The following is an 8,931-nucleotide window of genomic DNA, read 5'->3' as shown; positions in this document are numbered from 1 at the left end:
GTTCAGCAGAGCAAGAATCTGATCTAGGATCTGACTCCTAGGCCCCATTCTGCAACATCCCTGGGATGACTGAGGAGCCCTCTCTTAGTCACCAGACTGTGGCTTTTGCTCATCTCATAGAGATGAAAACATTTTGATACAGGTACCATTCCCCCAAGGAATAATGGTGTGTGTGTGTGTGTGTGTGTGTGTGTGTGTGTGTGTGTGTGTGTGTGTTTCAAAAACCTGGTAGCTCTGACTCAGGGAATGAAAACGGACACAGTGTGCCTCTGGGTCTTATCACTGTGATAATCAGGATTCTAGAGTTTGCTTTGTTTCACTTCACTGTTGCCCAGGAGTGAGAGCAAGGGAATGTTGGTTTCTCTTCTGGTTTCACTGATTCCCAGGTGCTTTATTTCCTACCAAAGGACTTTCTCCTCCCTCTTGATTTAGTTGATAGGGCAAGTATCATAACAATAAAAGAAATACTTTTTGAAATGAGAAATCACCCACAATTCCCCTAAGGCAATTCACTGTTTATTCTTCCAGTCTTTGGCCATGTGAAAAATCTACAGCAATCATGCTGTTGTCTGAAATTTTTTTTGAACTTTGAAAGTTGTTCCAACAGTAGGAGACTTTTGTTTTTAAACAGCTTGATTGATTAAACATATTTGCTTTTCTGAGTCACGTCTGTGTTGTGTGGAGCTTTCTATTGGGTCAGAAAGGAAGTGTTGTCTGCCTGGTTTTGCAGTGGGTCCACCATTACTCTGCCAGTCTCTGCTTGATGTTCTGCCCGGCCCTGTGCTGGGCCCCCGGGAGTGATTGAGGAGATATAGGGATACTTCATCCCTGCCCCTGGTATTTCACACTCCAGCAGGTTGCTAAGAAATGTGCCAGGACCCGCTTAGAGAACACTGTGGGACATGGGCACTTAGGTGGAAGAGTGTGGGTGCCCTGGGGTGTTCTGATGGGTATCAGTGGGCAGTGAAGACTGGCTTCTGGGTGGAGGCAAAGTTGACTGAACCTTGAATTCGGGGCAAGGGTTAGAAATGGTGTGTGTATCTGTGTATGAGGTGTTGCAACACAAGTGTTGGTCACTTTGTTTTCCTTCACCAAGACATCTTGTAGCACCAAGGGTGGGTTAGTCTAGTTTTTATTCCCACCACCACCACCACCAAGCTTTTGTATCTGACTAGTAATAATATTATTACATGTTAATAATAACATAAATATTAATAGTCCCACCTATTCGCTTTTGAACCAGACTCTGGGACAAGTGCTTTACATATTTTACCTCATTGAACTGTGTGACGGTGGGTACCGTTGTTATTTCTATTTTGAGATGAGGAGACTGAAGCATAAGGCAATTTCTTGATCTGCTCGGGGAGCCACAGCCGGTCTTTCTCCCATTCTTTACGCTTCTCAATAATCTCGAAAAAAAAAGAAAGAGGGTATTTGGGGAATTTGTGTCCATCGTGAAATACGCATCGTCCTCCCTATGTACCCTGGAGAGCAGAGGTGTTGATAGGGCGGGACCCCGAGGGGGCTGGTGGTGATGGAGGTGGGCCAGACCTGGTGGGAAGTGGAAGGGGCCTGTAGCTGGTAGTGTTGGTGGGAGAAGTATCCTCTGGAAGCTGCTTGTGTGGCTGGTTCCAGTTCCCTTTATGTCCACATACCCAGCCCCAATCAGCAGATTTCCTGACATTTAATTTCTTTGGCCTTCTTGGACAATGGGGTCTCCTACCACTCCAATGTGGAATATCAGATGAAAGTGCCCTTCTGGTAAAATCACACATGAGATCTCAGGGAACTGGCTTTGTGATTTAAAAAGACAGCCAGGATTTAGGGAGGTGACCTCATTCTCTTTGGACAGTCCAGGAAGATGGAAGCATGCAACATTAGTACCAGGTTTAAACATTGGCCCTGTGGGGAATTTGCTGCATGGGAGTCTGAGAACAAGGAGCCTATTGCATTATGTCCACAGGTGGCTGAAGAGTGTCATAAATAGGGTTTTGATTAAACTTAGGGGATCTTGGGGTGGTTTTCTGGGGTCCTTCCTGTGCGCTGTGAGATGGCCAACCTCACAGTCTCACTCAGCTTTGTATTCCTTCGACTTCTCTCTACATTTTAGAATGGAGAGTGTACAAACAAACGACACCAAAACCACAACTGTAAACTGGTTCTTTAGAGTTTCTGATTATTTTCCTTTTTTTTTTTTTTTTTTAAGCACAAACTGGTTTGAAAAACCCAGGCTGTTAGACAGTTTCCAATCTCAGGATAATACTTGTGCACTCAGCTTTCAGTTGATTGAGGGGTGGGAAAAGAAGCAGGCAGGCTTTCAAACCGATGGTTTCCTTGCTTTGCTTCCCCCTCCACCTGACCTTGGGCAAACAGGGCTTATATTTTGGGTTTGAGCTCTGATTGCTTGATGGATTGACCTTGCTCACAGGCATCCAGCTGTAAGGATTAAATACACCCATTTCCTCCTCCTTCTAAAAGATGTGCTGAAAGGTGATGGAAACGGTATGCAGGCCCCCTAATTAAACTAGGCTTTATTTATTTATCTATCTATCTATTTATTTATTTATGGCTGTGTTGGGTCTTTGTTGATGCACGTAGGCTTTCTCTAGTTGCGGTGAGCGGGGGCTGCTCTGGGGGCTGCTCTTCCTTGCGGTGCGGGGACTTCTCACTGCGGTGGCTTCTCTTTAAAGTATTTTTTTGCTTTTTAAGATTTTTTTTTTCTTCCTTGGCTGCACTGGGTCTTCGTAGCTGCGCACGGGCTTTCTCTAGTTGCGGTGAGTGGGGGCTACTTCCGTAGCAGTGCGCGGGCTTCTCATTGCGGTGGCTTCTCTTGTTGCGGAGCACGGGCTCTAGGCGCGCGGGCTTCAGTAGTTGTGGCACGCGGGCTCTAGAGCGCAGGCTCAGTAGTTGTGGCACACGGGCTTAGTTGCTCCGCGGCATGTGGGATCTTCTCGGACCAGGAATCGAACCCATGTCTCCTGCATTGGCAGGCGGTTTCTCAACCACTGTGCCACCAGGGAAGTTCCACGGGTGGCTTCTCTTGTTGTGGAGCACGGGCTCTAGGCGCGTGGGCTCAGTAGTTGTGAAGCATTGGCTTAGTTGCTCCTCGGCATGTGGGATCCTCCCCGACCAGGGATCGAACCTGTGTCCCCTGCATTGGCAGGTGGATTCTCAACGACTGTACCACCAAGGAAGTCCCTAAACTAGGCTTTAAAAAACAAATACAGAAGCCTGCTTTGGGGTCACCTTACGTCATAGGATCCCTACTCTCTCACCCCTCCAACTCCTAAACATCACTTCCCTGTTACTCACATCTGTGTCAATGGTTGGTGCTAATCTCCCTGGGGAAGGAGACTAATGAGTCATTCTCCTGCCCTTGCCTTTGTGTCTCACAAGGAGTGGCAGAAAAGTCCTGAGCCCTGCAAAGCCATCTAAGGAAGGCTGGCACCTGCTGCTTCTGTACTGGGCCTCTAGACCTGCCTATCCTCTCAGCCAGGTGTTTATGGAAATCCCTGTTTGCTTTCTGGGGCTTTTTATTGGGTGAGGCTTTTCCTCCGAAATGCTCCTTCTAAGCCTTCCAAGCGCAGCCCCAGATAAGCCAGATGCTGAAGCAATCAGCTCTCACATCTCCCAGAAGCTGCCCATACCCAAAAATCCCTAAGAGACACCCATCACAATCCTGACTTTCTGGGTTTCCACTCTGCCTCAACCCCCATCTTCTTTCAGGGCTGTAGACTTTCAAGGAAGGGAATGAGCTAGGGCTGGTCAGGATAGTTCCATGAATATGAAAGACCAGATTTGAATTTCAGCTACTAGCTGTGTGACCTTGGGTAAATCACTTTGCTTCTATGAGCCTGTTTCCCATTTGTAAAATTGGGGGGTGGGGTGGGCAATAATACTTACAGGTTTGTTGTGAGGATTAAACGTGCATATTTGTTTATTCGTTTGGATTCTCTTGTCAACACATGTGGGTGCCTACTGAGTGTCAGCACTGGGCTGGACCCTGGGATTACAGTAATGAATAAAGCCGAGTGGGCTGAACATAAAGTGAGTGAGAAGGCTGGTAAGGAAACAGGAAAGAATCATTAAATGGTGGCTCATATTTCTTAGGGACAGAGTAGGCACTCGTATTATTTTCAACAAATGAATGAATGAATGAATATTTACTACCTCGTACCTTGGCTTATTTTCCTCCTCTCAAATTGTGGCCTCGGGCCAGCGCTCAACATTGATTGTAATTGGTAGGGAGAGCTGCGTCTGTTAGAACTTTCTAAGATGCTTGTGAAGGCTGCATGCCCAGCCAGTGGCTCTTGAAGCCAGACTATAGTGATAAGTGTGTCCCAGGGATACAGTGTACTTAGTGCTTCCCTCTGAAAGCCACGGAGGGCAGAGAGGGGAGACCTCAAACTCGATTCTGGAAATGGAAGGGCAGTTAGACATTTTAAAGTGTTTTTTCTGTCTTTGGTCCATTTAAAAAAAATTGTGGTTGTGTCTCTCTCTCTCCCCTCCCTCTCCTTTTCTCTCTTACTATTGTAAGTTTTCCTTTTATATACTTCAGCTTTTGCTTGTTACTGTTGGGAGCGTTTTAAGCCCCCTCTTTCTGCATTTTTCCTCTTCCCTTTCCTTCCTGTATCTACCTCAGTTCTCCACGCCCCCCACCTCCCAAGGCCCAAGAACATTTAGAAGGTTCTTGAGTCAGACTGCCTAGATTGAAATCCAGGTAATGCCCCTTGCCAGCTGAGGGACGTTGGCCAAGGACTTTCTAAGCTTTAGATTCCCCTTCTGTAAAATGGGCATAATAGTACTCATGTCACAGTGTATATTGCGTGCCCAATGAATATTACATATTAAAGCCCCTGGAGTATTTGGTGCCTTCTGTTTGAGACTCTCCCTTGTTTTACCTTTGGTTCAAACGGTTCCCTGTGCTCTCTCCCACCCGGCAAACCAGCCAAACCAGTTTCCTCCCTCTCCCTGTTTCTGTGTTAAAGCAAACACTGCTCTGCAAACAGCAAACAGTGACTAGACCAAAGTGCCCTTTGCTAGGAAAGGAAATGCTGCGGTGTTTTCTTGCTTGCCACTGTGCAGTGTGCTTGGGAAGGGCTGGAGTGGGGTTGTCTGTGGACCTGCCCATGAATATTGTTCAGAATTGGGGTGGGAGGAGTGGGCAAGGTACAACTGGGTCCGGGTGGGGGGGGGGTGCAGGAAATCAGGGTGACCTTGAACCTGGCAGCTTTTGCTTGGTGTTTAAACATATTTCATAATACACATGGCTTAAGGGTGCCTGTCTTTTCCCCATTGCCAAAAAACACTCTGCCCCAGCCTCTGAGACCATGGTTTACCCACATGGCTAAGCATCAAATCACCTGGAGCACTTCAAAAACCTGAAAATTCACTGAGCTGCAGTCTCTGAAGGTGGGGTTCTGACATGGCATTTTTAAAAGCTCCCCAAGAGTCTGCTGCCGCCTGATGCATCGCCCTGGACAACTCCAGTGGCGAGATGAGGAATGTTTGATGAATAAATACCCAGTGCCAGCCAGGGTGTGGGCATCTGGTTGCCCATCCTGAGGCCAAGGATCCAAGGGCACCCTTGATTGGGGAACGATACGGCTGGTCGACCTGCCGTGCCGGTGAAGGAGAGCTCTGCGGGCACAAATTAGAGCAGACGGGGTGGAGATGGGGGGTGCCCAGAGAAGCAGCCAGTGCTGGGGGCCCTCAGGGAGATCCAGAAATTCTCTGAGACCCCCCCCTCCCTCAGTGGCTAATTCCAGTATACTGGAGAATGTCACTGGGGTGGGAAAGTATTCAGAGGATGCAAGGAGTGCTCAGTTTTACCCCCTGGATCTTGGTGAATGAGAGGACATCCTTTGCTGGGAATAGAGGAGAAAGTAGGAGCAAGTTGGGGAAGGAAAATTTATTCTTGGTTAGGAAACTGTTAAGTTTGAAGGACCCAGAAGTGGCATCATCATGAGGGTATTTGGGAATTTCAGGTCTGGAGCTTGGGAGAACAGCGGGCACCAGTTTCAGTAGGAATTTGTACAGGACAGTGGTCTTTTTTCCTTAGTCTTGTGTCAGTAGATGCAGAGGTTTTACAGGGACCCCACACACGGGAGAACATAATGGAAGGGCTGTGCTGAGAGTATTTATTTGGAGGCAGCCAACAAATAAAAATACAAGTATTTGTTTCTAACCAGTGTCAGGAGTGGGGCCTGCAAAAGTGGGTCCTCACAGACCTGACAGCTTGGTTAAGCCTCACGGTGGCCCAAGACGGGAACTGTCATTATCTCCTACAGACTCAGAAGTTGGACAACTTGTCTGAGGTCACCCAGCCAGGTAGTGGCAGAGTTGGACTTCTGTCTTCTAAAACCCGTGCCCTTTCCCACGCCCTCCACTGCCTCGTTGCCAAACTGCATCTCCAGTGAAACGAATTCACCTTTCTAAGGCGAGTTCCTCCTGCCCTTTGGAAAAGAGGTCTTTACACCTTTTGCATCTTGCTACTTTTAATTGTGTTGCTAGAATTCAGGCTTTTTTTGCCTCTGAAGCACCTCTTTTGTCTTTCGCCTCTGAGCCATTTTCAGCCACTGTCCCTTTTGACTTTCACTTCCTAAAAATGCTAGGTGAACTGCACTTCTTTTACTTTCTTCTTTTCTTTCGGAGTCTCTGAAAGTGCAATTATACTGGCATTCAAAGTGGGTTGGGAAGGGGACCTGTCCTAAACTCATGTTCCAAGTGGAACCAACTCAAGGTGTGGGCACCAGGCAGAGGTCTGGCTGTGGATCTGTCCTCACTGGGAATAGACGGAGCGTGCCCAGATCCCTGTGAGCTCAGATGTTACTGCTGGGAACTTCTGGGGTCTGCCTGAAGAGTTGAACCTGTTCCCATGAGGAGAATCATAAATGGTGGCCAGCACAGGACCCCGTGGGATAACTGGCCAAGGTCTAGATAATAATTAGTGGGCTTTGTAATTAGAAGAGCTTGTAACAATCCAAAAGCCTTTCAGATTTATGATACCTGGGCAAGTTGAAGGCTAAGAACACACCTGTTTGTGTGGTTTGGTACTCAGACTCCCAGGAGAGTTTTCCCAAAAGACGTTTTTGGGTGTCTTCACCTCGATGTTGCAACAGCCTCCTTTCTGGTCTTCTTGCTTCCTCTGCCCCTCTACCAACAGTCTTTTCTCCACTCAGCAGTCAGTGATGGTTTTTAAAATTTAAGTTAGAAAGCATCACTCCTACTCAAAATCCGCCGGTGGTTTCCCATTTCACACAGAATGAAAGCCAGTGTTTTCTATGACTTACAAGCCTTCCATGATCTGCTTCCCCGCCCACCTTCACCCCTTACCTCTTGTCCTGACTGTACTTAGAACACACCAGGCACATTTCTACCTCAGGGCCTTTGCACTGGCTATTACCTCTGTCAATAATAGTTGCCCCCTGCTACCTGCATGGCTCACTCCTTTATGTCTTCACGTCTCTGCTCAAGTGTCACCCTCTCAATGAGGTCTTTCTTGAACACCCTATTTGAGGCAGTAACCCTTTCCCCCTTCTTTGCTTTGTTTTTCTCTGTAGCTCTTTTCACCATCTAACATGTATTTCACCTGTCTATTGTCTTTCTCCTCCCACTAGAACAAAAGCTCCAAGAGGGGGACTTCGCTGGTGGTCCAGTGGTTAAGACTCCATGCTCCCATTGCAGGGGGCCCAGGTTCGATCCCTGGTCAGGGAACTAGATCCCTCATGCTGCAACTAATATCCCACGTGCTGCAACTAAGACCCAACACAGCCACATAAATAAGTAAATATTAAAAACAAAAAACAAACAACAAAAAAACTCCAGGAGGCCAGGGGCTTTTGTCTTGTTGAATTCACTGGCTGTATTGCACCTGGAACCGTTCCTGGCCCATAGTAGGTGTCAGTAACTATTTGTAGAATGAAGGAATGAGGTTTCAGAGTGTATATATAGGTCCGTACATATCTTTTGCTTTTAAAAGTTATTCCACTGTGCCTTTTTCCAAAAAATAAAATGAGATCTAATTGACATATAACTTAGTAGTTTCAGGTGTTGTTGTGCTTTCTGTTTTAAAGAAAAGAGGGAACTTTCTCAGTACCAGCCACAGAAAGGACACAAGAAGGGGATGTTCTCAGGGCATGTGTCTCCACTTGGCACTCCCCAGTTTCTCTGAGTCCTGCACACTGCTGGTGTAACCTTACCTCATTGTCTTGTCACAAAACAGCTTGCAGTCTAGAGTGTAAAGGTCAGATGAGCCATTTCTGCCCCACACTTCTTGGTGTAAGGAAGCACCAGATCAAAATCTAAACAGAGATCTGAGCCGCCAGGGCCATCTGTTTGGTTTCCTATTGTCTGATGACACCTTCCTTGAGCAAGGCTTCCAGATACACCCAACACCTTTCTCCTGGGTATCGGCAGCATCCTTCAGGCCCATTAATTGTTCAAGACCCAGTTTCCATTCTTCCAGTTTTTGGCAATGCGCAGGAAACTGAAGGGAGCTTGTAAAGACATGCAAAAAACTCAACGACAATAATCTACGGCTAACTCAATCATCTCATGGCCAAGACAAAAATCTCACAGCTCCGAAATTCATCTGATCAATAAATATTCACTGAGAGAGTATTATAGGGTAGTTAGTATCTTATAAATCTTTATGTAAGATGCATCACTTCACCTTCAGCAATATAATGCCTAATGGGCAGAGTTGCCAGATTGAACATCAGAAATATAGGATGCTTTGGGCTTCCCTGGTGGCGCAGTGGTTGAGGGTCTGCCTGCCGATGCGGGGGACATGGGTTCGTGCCCCGGTCCGGGAAGATCCCACATGCCGTGGAGCGGCTGGGCCCGTGAGCCATGGCCGCTGAGCCTGCACGTCCGGAGCCTGTGCTCCGCAGCGGGAGAGGCCACAGCGGTGAGAGGCCCGCGTATATA

The 8,931-nt window shown here is 47.4% G+C and overlaps 1 protein-coding gene across 2 annotated transcripts in view; it reads left to right on the top strand.

Annotated features, from left to right (window-relative positions):
- The window catches only part of CDH1 (cadherin 1), a 77,970-nt gene that overhangs the window by 1,924 nt on the left and 67,115 nt on the right, over positions 1-8,931 (top strand). The window lies entirely within an intron of this gene.

This window comes from Lipotes vexillifer, unplaced genomic scaffold (assembly GCF_000442215.2).
Source record: "Lipotes vexillifer unplaced genomic scaffold, Lipotes_vexillifer_v1.1 scaffold1235, whole genome shotgun sequence".
In the NCBI taxonomy this organism is placed as follows: domain Eukaryota; kingdom Metazoa; phylum Chordata; class Mammalia; order Artiodactyla; family Lipotidae; genus Lipotes; species Lipotes vexillifer.
Note: the sequence above shows the minus strand (reverse complement) of the source record. Positions and strands in the feature narration are given on the sequence as shown.